This window comes from Sapajus apella, unplaced genomic scaffold (genome assembly GCF_009761245.1).
Source record: "Sapajus apella isolate SASKATOON/1434 unplaced genomic scaffold, GSC_monkey_1.0 scaffold4, whole genome shotgun sequence".
In the NCBI taxonomy this organism is placed as follows: Eukaryota; Metazoa; Chordata; class Mammalia; order Primates; family Cebidae; genus Sapajus; species Sapajus apella.
The window spans coordinates 11,809-25,584 of NW_022436944.1; the positions used below are offsets into that span (position 1 = coordinate 11,809).

A 13,776-nucleotide genomic window follows, 5' to 3' on the forward strand; every position below is an offset into this window, starting at 1 on the left:
TTCAAAAGACCTTCCATACTCTCCCACAGAAGTCCTAGAAATTGTCATTTTGTTAATTAATTTCAATGTGTCAGAACTTGTAATCAAATGAGTAGAAATACTGAAACTGTGGTTTACCAGTTACATATCTCTTATCCCAATCAAGCAGATCTCTAAAATTAACCATGAGAATACATATGCCTGATTCATGGCTAAAATTTTAGGAGGAAACCTATAAGATCTCTATTTGTGTTTTTTGCCTATTAGTGTATGTTATGTGTATGTGATATTTTCTTAACTCCAGATAGCAATGCAAAATTCATTTATAAAATCCTCTAAAATGCTCTATTCTAACTTAGCTTGGAAAAAAAATAAGCATTTATACATAAATGTTCCCCAAACTCTAGAAATGTAGAAACTGATATAAGTGTTTTTCAAGTTAACACAATTTACATAAAACATAGTTAAATAAGATCAATTTAATATCTTTGGTGTAATAAAACAACTATGCCTTCAGAGCTATCACTATTGAGTATAAAACAAACATAAATTTCTATTGTTCTTGAGTTATACTCAAATAAGCTAATATACTTACTAGATACTTAAAATCTTAAAGCTTATAGATTGATTCTAATTAAGTTGTTATTCTTATAAAAATATTATTTCAATAATAATTTACAGTAAATCTGCCTAATAATAGTTTCCAAAGTACTTTTGGTAATTTTTAACCTTAAAGTTAAGCTAACTAAAAGATTTGCATTTATTTTCTAGATCATTTATAAATAAGATACAATACTAAAACATTAATTACTGAACATAACTAATTCAATTTTACATACTTTGGTCCTCTATTTTTACAGAGAGAATAAAGATATTTTGGCCTGTTAATAAACTTTTTTTTTTTTTGTCTACAACACTGAGAAATTGTACTATGAGGAAACATCACTCTAGATGTTGGGAGATCATATACTCATACATTTTCTAATCTACTATAGAATGTTAACATATCACCATTTAAAATTGTCTACTTCCTAGTTTACTCTGGAAAATAAAGATTACTCAGTGTTAAAAATATAATCTATACAGCCGGGCGCGGTGGCTCAAGCCTGTAATCCCAGCACTTTGGGAGGCCGAGGCGGGTGGATCACGAGGTCAAGAGATCGAGACCATCCTGGTCAACATGGTGAAACCCCGTCTCTACTAAAAATACAAAAAATTAGCTGGGCATGGTGGTGCGTGCCTGTAATCCCAGCTACTCAGGAGGCTGAGGCAGGAGAATTGCCTGAACCCAGGAGGCGGAGGTTGTGGTGAGCCGAGTTCGCGCCATTGCACTCCAGCCTGGGTAACATGAGTGAAACTCCGTCTCAAAAAAAAATATACATATATATATATAAATATATATATATATAATATATATAATATATACATAAATAAAATTACTAGAAATAATAGAATAACTAGAAACTCTATGCAAAGCATGTAGGAAAAGTAGGGCAAGTCATGCAAATAAAGTAGGTTGTATTTTTTATAGGAAAAACTATACAAAATACACAAGTAAAAAGAGATATCTAACCTTCCCTGTGTTATATTTGAATTGGCAAAATGTTATGTTTTCAGAAATTATATAAAATTCCTGGAAATTTGTCAATAGCCTCCTTATCCATGCTATGTGCTGGTATAGTATTATGAGTCATATTTTCAATTATTATTTTAAATGTCATATGCCACAAACAAAATTGAATATCCTTCTCAGCTGTGGTATAATGAACTCTCATCAGATCTTTTGTCATAGTCATTTCATGTTCTTTGTCATTTAGATATTATTTAGCCCTGATGCTTGCCTAAAAGCTCCTGCAATCAGCTATGGATCAGAATGTTCATCTCCAACACAGGACTCCCTCTGAGACTCACAGAAAAGACTATGACAGATACTCTGGTTACAGGCTTCTGATGATATTCCTCAAATAACTTTAAGACCATACACTTGACTCAGTGAAGCTGTCCAGAAGTCTAGTTGAGAAACTGATGGGTTCATGACACTACTAACCCAAGATTCAGCAAGACTGGAATTGAGTATATGGCACTGAATAAACTGATAAAAATTGATTATAATTTTATAGCTTCTTTTGAGCATTGCTGATTCTTTAATATTATAGTTTCTGGATTTAAGAAATCTCTTTCTCTTAAACTAACTATAACTCACAATGATTTAGTAGATTACATTTATTTAAATAGAAATGAAGCATTTATGTTTTTCCTTGACTGATTTCTCCAGAATTTTGAAATTCTTACTGAACACTCTTATTTTCATGACAATATAGTTGTTAGCAGAAGTCCAATAAGAATCTGTTCACCTTAGAACAGGACATAATTGGAAACTTTGTTTATATTATCAAGGCTTTTACTGGAATATCATATTTAGCAATAGTGTACCTAAGATCAGTTATGATCAGCAATTTTAATGAACTAAGGTTGACTTTTATGGACCCAATCCTTACAAAGCAATCTGAGAAATGCCAGCCTGTTACCTAGATTACAGGATTCACATTCTTACAGGTTAATAAGAAAGGTCCTTTCCTTGCAGGCCCAGGAATTTGAGCATAGTTTGGGGGGCCTCAAGAAGAGAGGAATTCACGCAAAGCTATTAGGACTGCAGCTGAAATTTGACAGTATGCTCTGGGCTTGGCTTTTAGCCTCAATAAGGCCTTCAAAACTCCAATCTGAGATTCTGTAGGAAAATTTGCAGCAAAGAAGCTTGAAAGCACCTATGTGGTCAGCTCCTGTTCTTGCTGCACTTACATAAATAATCAGGCAAAATCTAACAAAACTAGACTCATTTTTAAAACAAGAATAATCTTTGATTATCTAGGATCAAAATGATGGTTACTACGGAGATAAATTTTATGTTTCAAAGAAAAACTATAACTCAGCCAGGCATGGTGGCACATGCCTATAATTCCAGCACTTTGGGAGGCCAAGAGTTCAAGACCAGCCTGGGCAACATGGCAAAACCCCGTCTCTACTAAAAATACAAAAATTAACTGGGCATGATGGCATGTGCCTGTGGTACCAGCTAATCAGGAGGCTGAGGAGGGAGGCTTTGAGGGTGAAGTGAGCTGAGCTTGCACCACTGCACTCCAGCCTCTGCCATAGAGCCAGACCCTGTCTCAAAACAAAATTTTTTTTAATAGGAAAACTATAGCCCTTGTGGGTTATCAGGTTTTAGTCTTGTTTCTTTTCTTTGGGCTATTTTCACCTCTTTGTAAACTGGATCCTGCCATCTGATGAATTTTGTCACACGATGATACAGGTAGAACAAGCAGCCAAATATTGTCTCCCCTATTAATGTATCTATTGTCAGATAATTTGAAGGCCTCCAACCCTGGAACAAAGAAGAGGAAGGTTTGGTCCCCAAAATGCATAACCAAATTGTAATACATTTATGCAATGGAATACTATTTTGCCATAGAAAGGAACAAGCTATAAACTCACACGAAGACATGAGGGATCCTTCATGCACACTGCTAAGTGGAAGAAGACAGTGTGAAGAGAATCCACACAGTGTGACCTCATTTAATGAGATTCTTGAGAAGGGAAACTACACAGATGGGAAGCCACTGGCTGCGTGGGGTGGGGGTTTGAAGTGTTCCATATGATACTTTAATGGTAGATACTGGCCACTATCCATTTGTCAAAACATGCAGAATTTTACAGCTAAATGGGCAAATCAAACTCTATTCAAATTAAATAATATTATTCAGGATGTGGAGTATCCTAGCACAGAATCCATAATGTGAAAAATAATTTAACTATGTTACAAATTACAATGGTTTGGATGTGGTTTGTCCCTGCAAAAACTCATGTTGAAATTTGACCCCCAAGGTGACAGTGTGGGGAGGTGGGGCCTAGAGGAAGGTGTTTGGATTATGGAGATTGATCCCTCATGAATAGATTAATGCCCTCCCATGGGGGTGAGTTCTGTCTGCTCTCACAGGAATGGATTAATTGCTGCAAGAGTAGATAGTCAAAATGAGTCTTGCTTCCTTGGCTTCCCTCGTGCTTTCACTCTTGCTGTGATCTCTGGTGCACCCCTTGTTCCCCTTCCACTTTCCACCATGAGGTGAAAAAGACTGAGGCCCCACCAGATGCAACTGCCCAATCTCGAACATTCCAGCCACCAGCATTGTGAGCCAAATGAACCTTCTTTACTTACAAATTACCCTGCCTCAGGTATTGCATTACAGAAGCACAAAATGGACTAAGACACAAATGTGGGAAACAACTCTCTGAAGGTGTAGGGAAAACGGTGCTGACCTGAGTCTCTTTAACAATGAATAGAATCTGTAGGCTGAAGGCAAATAAACTATACTTCATCATTGGATTCCATTTTATAAAGTTCTTTCCAACAGGGATAATTATGAACAATTGTAAAACCACAGTATCTGTATCTGGAATCAACAATGAGTTATAAAAGTTGCCGATGGTAGGAACCAGGTCCCTCACTGTTGAAGTGGGAGGTCATAAATTAGCAAGGGGAGAAGGGTAGAAAGATTCATGTAATAGTAGATCAGAGGTGAAGACATCAACATAAACTTATGTTTAGTTTAATACAGATACATACAGTTCCACATCAAAACCTTCCTAACGAGGTGTGTATAGGTAGGTGACATACACACATATACTTCCTAGCATTGTTGATGAGAGACAAGACACAATGTACTCGCTCAGCAGCCAGATATAAGTTTTCCTACCATTCTGAAAGGAATCGGGCTCTTTGAAGAAATATCTGATACTAGAACTGGGACAGTAAATATATGAGCCAGAATAATCTTGAAGTATCAGAAAGTAAGTAAGTACTAAAAAAAATTGAAATATGTCAAAGGAAAATTGGAGCCAATAAAAAGAGCTACCACTGGCCAACACAGGAATGAACTGTTCAACATAATGCTGCAGTGTTTAATACTAACTAAAGCTTCAAGTAATTATCTAGGTGTCTCCATTTGTATGTGTAGGTGAATAAGCAAATGGAGTTGAATAGAAATCTCCTTTGCAAAAGAATTCCAAATACTTCATGTAGACACTCAGCCATCAAGAAGGTGGAGCTAATGCCTCACTCTGTGAGTATGGGCTTTACATATGTGTAAACTTACTTTTCGCATTTTTTTCTTGTGCTGTGGATGTGTCCTGGGTTCATTCTCTAAAATGCTGTTCACCTTAGACCAGGAAAAAAAATAATAACCTTACAGATTCTATTTCAATTCATGGATAAATATTTTAACAAGAATGTCTTTGTAAAAATATGTTCCAATGGCTGATTGACTCATTGTGACTGGATCACTTATTCCAAATACTTCTTGTCTTAATTTTTTTCCAGTGTCTACCTTTTAGCCATAATACACCAGAATCAAATATTGGCCACTGGTAAAAAATATTCAAAGAAAAAAAAGAATGTGAACCGAACTTGTGACCATGATAATTCAATGTTTCACCACAACACTTCCTAAAACAGAAAAGTTTAAAAGGATATTCAAAGTCAGTTTCCTCAATAAGGGTTTGCAGAAAATGAGAAAACTAGAGAAACAAAAATAGCAGGACATCCTATGGGTGATTTTAGATGTTTCTATGTTTTATGGGGAAAAAATACTTTACCTTTAAAATAATCACAAAGAATTATTGGAAACCCAAACTCTGGAATGTTTCCAAATGTAGTTGAACTTCTATGTAATTATGTCTATATAGCTAGCCATGATGTTGATACTTTTTAAAAAATCTCTGCCTTATTTGTGTAATAAAATACACAATGAATAATTAATGCTCATAGGAAAACATGTTAGACCTTGTGAAAGGAAAATAAATCTTGGGGACTCAAAATCACTAAGCTAAAGGGAAAAAAAAAAGTCAAGCTGGAAACTACTTAGGGCAAACCTGCCTCCCATTCGATCCAATGTCACCCATCTGCTCACCGAGATAAATGCATATCTGATTGCCTCATTTGGAAAGGGTAATTGGCAACTCAAAAGACAGAAACCATTCACCTTTATCTACCTATGATCTGGAAGCCCCCCGTCTGGCCGTCTCTTCAAATTGTCTCACCCTTCTGGACTGAACCAATGTACATCTTACACATAATGATTGATGTCTTATATCTCCCTGAAATGTATAAAACCAAGCTGTGCTCCTACAACCTGGGACACATGTTGTTGGGACCTCTTGAGGATATATCACGGATACGTGCATCCTCAAACTTGGCAAAATAAACTCCCTAAAAAATCTAAGACCTGCCTCAAATTTTCAAGGTTTATACATGTAATGTAGGATGTTAATATTTGTAAAACACACATTATTCTATCTACTATTAAACTGCCAATTAACCTTAGATTTTCTCAACAAAATAAAAATGTTGACGAGGTACAAATAATATATTTAAATTTAAATAATGTTGCAAGTGTTAATACGCGTACATTTCATTTTTTAATATGCCTGTTTTGACTACTTTAACGCTGTAGAAAAATGAGTAATTAAAACATGAATAAAAGTGTTTACAGGGGGTGCATATGTTTCCTCCAGCCTCAGGCTTGGGGTGACTTGAAAGGCACCTGCCCATCCCCTGCTTTCAACCCAGCTGTCCTGATGGTGGCTCTAAGCATTTCTCCTTTCTCTATATGAAGACCTCACCCCAAAAACAAACCCAAATCTTACAATATGTTAGGGCACGCTGCGATGATGAGCAGCCAAAGCCTCAAGCAAGGGATGCTTCTGAAAACAAGACTTGTAGAATATAATGTGTGAAAGTAAAGCCAGTGTTGGAGTTCCTTCCTCTGCACATAGGAGCAGACAGGAAGCTTTTGCCTCACCTTCCTCACCTGGCCTGCAGCCACGTCTCCCAGGTGAGACTTGAGGAGAACAAAACTTTGGTCTTCACTGTGGACACGCTACCAGGTGCTCCAAAGCCATGGTCTCTCCTCAGGTGGGTCCTGAGGAGAACAAAGCTCTGCTTCTAATCCTAATCCCGTCCCTAGACTTTGACCCTGACCCTAAACCCTGATCCATACCCTGGTCTATAATTCTGACCCTGACTTTGACCCTGACTTTGATCTTGACCCTGACCATGACCCCACCTCTAACCATACTTCCAGCCCTGACCCTGACCCAGACCCCAATTCTAACCCTATTATTATCACTACAGTCTATCTCTAATCTTACCCTCTAGTGCTAAACAGCTGTACCCAAAAGCACTTTCTGATTATTTAACTTCTTTTCCTTGAATTCTCTAAGGACATCTGAAAGGAGATGTTATTATGTATTCTGCAGTCCCTCTGAGTGGTATGGCTTCAGATAAGAAGTTCTAATACTTTGCAAGACAGAAGAAGTGTGAAGGGCAGCAGCATTGGGTTGTCAGGAATGCATGCTGGCATTCACAATAGTCACTGGCGTTATTCTCCACATATTTTCAGTTCATTTTTTATGAACACATTCTGACTGTTTCATCCCCCTAATTAAATTTTTTGCATGGCCACATGACTTCTTTTTTTTTTTTTTTTTTTTGCCATTGCAGGTGAGAAGAAATAATATGTGACTTTTTCAGGAGAAATCTCCAAGAAACAGAGTTCTATCCAGCATGCCTTTTGTCTTTTCTAGAGCAATGGGGATCTTATTGATGGTACCTCCTTCTGCCTCTCTTCCTGTGTTAGGATGACACAGCACAGAGCGACCTCTCACCTGACCCATGATGAGATGCAAAGAAATGAGGAAGAAGATTTTTGAGCCACTGAAACTTGGAGGCTGTTTGTCACCGTGCTTTAACCTGGCCCCCACTGACTGATGCAGGGCTGAAGAATGAGTCAGAACTGGGTCTGGACATGTGAAGTGCACTCCTCCAGGCTAAGTAAAATTCAAGTCTTGTTGCAAAGGTTAACAGTGAGCACGATGTGTTGTTAGGGTGAGTGTGGGATACATAAGGTATGTCAAGCGAGAATAATGAGAAACTCAACTTAAAAGACAGTGCTAATTTGGACTGTGGAGAGATTCCAATGTCCTACTTAGCATTTGAGACTGTGATGGCTGAACAAACTCATTAAGAACCCTAAATGAAGGCTTGGGATAAATATCTGAGGGTGTCTAATATACCAATTATTCATCCTAGAATGGGCAGAGTCCTTGACCCCATTCTAGGGAGACTTCCAAAAGAAAAAAGACCTGCATTTCTCCAACAACCCACATCGAGAGACTTTCCTGCACTTCTGAGCTGTGGATAACACTCCTCACCTTTCATTCTGTCCTCAGTGTTTTGGGGAAACACCTTTACCTCTCTATGACTTACAGGTTAATAAGTGGCCCTTATAATTCCCTCCAGAGATAGAAAAGACTAATGATGAGGGAGTCTGAGCTCACAGCAGCAAGCAGGCATGTGTGCTCTGCAGCCACGTGGCTCATCTGCTAGATTACTACATATGATGTTCTGCAACGTTGCTTAACACAACGGGACTCTCCCAACTCAGAAGGTTTAATTGCTCACCTACTTCTTTTTCTGCCATCTTGGGCTCCTAAAATGAAAAGAACTCTGGGGTGATACAGTGAGTCAAAGGAGTGCCAACCGTATCACAGCAAAATAAAGATCCCTAAAAAATCCCTGGCCTAAGATGACAGCCTCGTCTGGGTAAGTCTGAATGTGCTGACTGGACATGGGAGCATGAGGGTGGTCAAAATGTTCGCATTAAAGAACTTCCACACAGACTACAAGAAAAGAGGGAGGAATGGAGATGGCAGCACGAGTCCCTACAATAAAAGCAGACGTTTTGAGATCAGTTATATTCTTTCCGCAAAAATTCGAGACAGAAACCAAAGTTTAGCCTGAGGCGACAATTAACTGGGCAATAAGCCAGAGGAACATGTGGCATAGACAGATTTAAACATTTTCCCTTGTATTAATATAAATACTAAATTAATATAAACACTTGGGTCTACAGTAGTTTTAAAGGAAATCTCACAAATGGGTTTGGCTTTTGAAGGTTAGCACTGATGGTCCAGAGAATTCATTTTGGTCCAGAGAGTGAAAGAGAGGAATTCATTTTGGTCCAGAGAGAGAAAGAGAAGAATTTCTCGGGTCCCTTCAGGAAGGCGTCTGGCTTTGCCTCACCTTGTATGTTTGAACTATGCATACGGCAGAAGACAGGATTTCGCAGATTTAAGGTGTGAAAAGTCACTGGGTGCTTTAAGAAGCCTGGGATTCTTCTTGGAAAAATAAGTTTGTGGAGACAAAATGAGTTGGAGAAGGCTGTTATTGAAGTGAAGCAGAATTGCTTTTAGTAATCTGCTTATTACCCTCACCCTCAGCCCCTTAACTGCTAACCCTAAACCCTAACCCCTTGACCCTAATCCTACCCCTACCGCAATCCCTCATCCTACTCTTTAGCCCTGACCCTTGACCCCAAACCCCAAACCCCAACACCAACCCTAAACTTAACCCCTAACCCTACCACTAACCTTAACCCTTTACATCTGCCCAGATTCTCCAGCAGAAGCAGGGACCCTTGGCTCCCAGCTGTGCACCACTGCATCTGGCACAGGACTCCATAGCAATCCCCAAATAGGCACCTGAATGCCCACTGTGCCAGCCATGCAGCGGAAGCCCAGGCTACAGTCTCACCTCCAGAACCAGGGCCCTGCGCCTGCATCAGGCTGCTCAGGGCTGAAGTGAGCTGGGACACCCAAGGTCTTCATAAGACCAAGGCTATCTCGTGCCTCCTGTCACAGGGTGAGATATAGACCCAGCAGCACCGCACTCCCCTCCTTCCCTCCGTGGCAGCTCGGCAACCTTCCAAGTCAGGGGCCCTTCCCTCATGACGCTCCAAGCACAAAGCACTGGACATTCACACAGTGAGGCTGCACACATTATTTTGTGTAGATGCCCACCTAGGCCACTGGGAGAAAGGGTGGTAGAGGGACCCTCATGTTGGCCTGTTGTATGCATGCTCTGGTTTAAACGACTGCAAGCCATTTATGAGAAACTCAAGCTGAAACACTACTTATTTCCAACATTTTGTCGGTAGAGGATTTACAATGTACACTCCCAAACAAGCTAGCCACAGAGCACGCTGGCTACTCCCCCTCTTAAGTCGCTCTGAGGGCCTCCGCATGAGACCTAGAATTGGAAGATTGGTGGAGAAGAACTGGGATGTTGAGGGGATACTGGATACTTGCTGGACACCAGCCTCCCCTCACCTAAGCTTACAGACAGCCCCGATCCCACCTGACGAAATCGGACATTGTAACGCACACAGCTCTCGATAGCAGGACTTACAGATGCAAAACTCTAAGGCAAAGGATTGTCTCAACTCCTTGGTGTCTCAAGGAACTAAAACACTGCCTAGCACAGGTGTACCATCAATCTTATCACTAAATATGCCTCTATATTTTATTCATTTTTGATTGTGGAAATGATGTACTAAACACAGTGGACTAAAGACCTTTGAGATCTCTTCACGGGATCCTATCTGGTGGACCCCCAGATCTGCCAACACAGAGAAGGCATCGTAAACATGTGCAGGACAGACGCCAGATAAAGCTGTCTCTCAAAGCCTGGCAGTCACAGGAACGGCCACGTGGGGTCTGGCCGGTACGAGGAGTCAAGCTTTCGGCTTCAGGCACCCCACCTAACCCACAAAACCAAGTTGTGCCTAACAAACAACAATCAGCTAGCCTACTCTCCCTAATGAAAGGTTCTCCCGGGGGCCTGAAAGCTTGGGGGATAACTCCTCCCTTCTCAGGCTCGGTCCCAAGGTACAAGACCACTTGCACCAGCAGCGTGGGTCAGCAAGAGAGCAGAAGCCAGAAAAGGGCAGGCTGGAAGACAAGTACCCACTGAAGATCAAGAGAGAGGCCGTCTACGTCCCACGTAGCACTTACATCAGACTGGGACACTTCCCATTTACAGAAGACTATAAAAACCCCACCTTGCCCTCACTTGGGGCTGACACCGTTTTAGGCCTCAGCCAGTCTGCAACCAGGCGCTCATGAAAACAGCATGTTGCTCCACACCACCTTGAGCTGTTTGCTTGCGCTCTCAGGGTTCGAACCAACAATAGAGCCTTGCGCCTAATATCCCAGGTGGCAATCCAAGAGTGATATCTGCATGACACCCTTCCTCCTTCACCCTCCATATCCAAGCAATCACCAAGGCTACAAGCCGGCCAGGCAAGGTAGCTCACGCCTGTAAGCCCAGTACTTTAGGCAGCCGAGGCATGTGGATCACCTGAGGTCAGGAGTTCGAGACTGGCCTGGCCAACATTGGAAAACCCTGTCTTTACTAGAAATTCAAAAATTAGCCAGGCGTGGTGGCAGGTGCTGGTAATCCCAAGCTACTTGGGAGGCTGAGGCAGGAGAATCACTTGAACCTGGGAGGCACAGGATGCAGTGATTCGAGATCACACCATTTCCCTCCATCCTGGGCAACAGAGCAAGACTCTGTCTCAAAAAAAAAGAAAACAAAAGAATTAGTATAGTTTTGTCACCAGCAAAGGGGTCCTGTCCCAGACCCCAACAACAGGATTTTGGATCTCACACGAAATGGAATTTATGGTGAGTCACAGAGTCTAGTGACATTAAGAGAGTTTATTAGCCACTGCTAAGTGACAGAGCAAGGAGTGCTCAGAAAGCAAGAGGAGGGATGCACCTGTTTCAAAGAAAAAAAAAAATTTGAGACAGAGTTTTACTCTAGTCACAATGACATGATCTCAGCTCCCTACAACCTCTGCTTCTTGGGTTTAAGGATTCTCCTGCCTCAACCTCCCAAGTAGCTGGGATTACAGGTGTGCACCACCACGCCCGGCTAATTTTTTTTGTATTTCTATTTCATTTTATTTTTTTTATTTATTTTATTCCATCCCCATAGAGACTGCCAAAAATTGCCAATGCTGACTATATTTCCAGTCATCAGGGCAGGGTATTGGGAAAAGTCTTCAATTAGCAATAATTGCGCCTTGGATAAACCTCATTGACTACAATACTGCCACTGGGCAAGGCTATATTTTTGTATTTTTACTAGAGATTGGGTTTCACCATGCTGGCCATGCTGCTGTTCAACTCCTGGCCTCAAGTGATCTGCCCTCCTCGGTCTCCCAGCGTGCTGGGATTAAGTAATCACACCTGTGACCCCAGCACATTAACGTACAAATAGGATTACTTAATGTTTGTTTATATAGGTTATTAAGAACAGTGTTGTCTCTTTTTTTTTTTTTTTTTTTTTTGAGACGGAGTTTCACTCATGTTACCCAAGCTGGAGTGCAATGGCGGGATCTCGGCTCACCGCAACCTCCGCCTCCTGGGTTCAGGCAATTCTCCTGCCTCAGCCTCCTGAGTAGCTGGGATTACAGGCACGCGCCACCATGCCCAGCTAATTTTTTGTATTTTTAGTAGAGACGGGGTTTCACCATGTTGACCAGGATGGTCTCGATCTCTTGACCTCGTGATCCACCCGCCTCGGCCTCCCAAAGTGCTGGGATTACAGGCTTGAGCCACCGCGCCCGGCTTAGTGTTGTCTCTTATAAAGGATTGTGATCAGTTTGTGTCAGGCTATTAGTATTGTTACTTTTCTATGTCACTATTGATTTTAACAATAATTTAGGAGTGTACTAATATCTTTAAAGTAAAACTTCTTTTTAAATTAAGAATGCTTCTTGCTTAAAGTACTGGTATATATTTATAAGTTTCGGATCTTTATTTAGTTATTAACTTGTTCCTGCAACCTTAAATATTTTATAACCAAAGGTGATCAATCCCTAAATATATAATCCAACAAATTTAACGTGTGTGTGTGTGAGAGAGAGAGAGAGAGAGAGAGAGAGAGTGAGAGAGAGAGAGAGAGAGAGAGAGACAGGATCTGACTCTGTCTCCCATGCTTGAGTGCAGTGACGCAATCATGGCTGGCTCACTGCGGCCTCAAACTCCTGGGCTCAAGCTATCCTCCCACCTCAGCCTCCTGGGTAGCTGGGACCACATGCGCGCGCCACCACGCCAGCTAATTTTTATATTTTTTGTAGACATGGGGGTCTCACTGTTTTCCCAGACTGGTCTTGAACTCCTGATCTCAAGTGATCCTCCCGCCTTGGCCTTCCAGAGTGCTGGGGTGACACTCGTGAGCCCTGCACCCTGCCCAGATTTAGCTTTTTCTAAAGCTTTTATTTAAAATAAAGTCACTGTGGTTAAGATGCCTCTGACGGTTTTGCATTTTAAGTGCAAAGACTATGTTGAGTGAATTTTTCCATCAGCTGTAAAATGTGCATCCATGTTTATTTCATTCCTATGGTTTCCAATTAATTGTCCGTTCACCTTTTTGGAAACACACGGGCTAGTGGGCTCCGTGTCAGTTTGCATTTCCAGAACCATGGCGCTGAACACTCTGCGCTCCGACTTCAAGTGGTGCAGCGGGACGGCCACCAGAGGGCGCGCGTCCTCCGCTAGCGCTGTGAGCGCGAGGGTCCTGCAGTGCCTCCAGCCACAAGCAGAGGGCGCGCTGGAGCAGGCAGCATAACTGCCTAAGGGCCAAGCTCCTCTAACAATCAGAAGCCTGGCTTTACAGAGGCTTACAACTCCAGATATGACACGTGAAAGGGTCTTGGGGTTTACAGTTCTAGAAATTACATGTGAAAGGGTCTTGGTGCATGGAGTAGGCGTGGGGTGGGGGCTTGAACTCGTTTAAGTTAAAACAACGCCTTCCAGAAAGATTCCCCCAGGCTATGCCTGCGATCTATAAAGTGGCCTGCGGTCACCTAACCTTTACTTCTATTGAAATGCAGTGTG

General features: G+C 41.4%; 1 non-coding gene across 1 annotated transcript; it reads right to left on the bottom strand.

Moving 5' to 3' along the window:
- Positions 1-11,860: 11,860 nt before the first annotated feature.
- On the bottom strand, positions 11,861-12,001 carry LOC116545114. The gene has a single exon (XR_004266196.1). It is a non-coding gene; the product is annotated as a U4 spliceosomal RNA (small nuclear RNA).
- Positions 12,002-13,776: the final 1,775 nt, after the last annotated feature.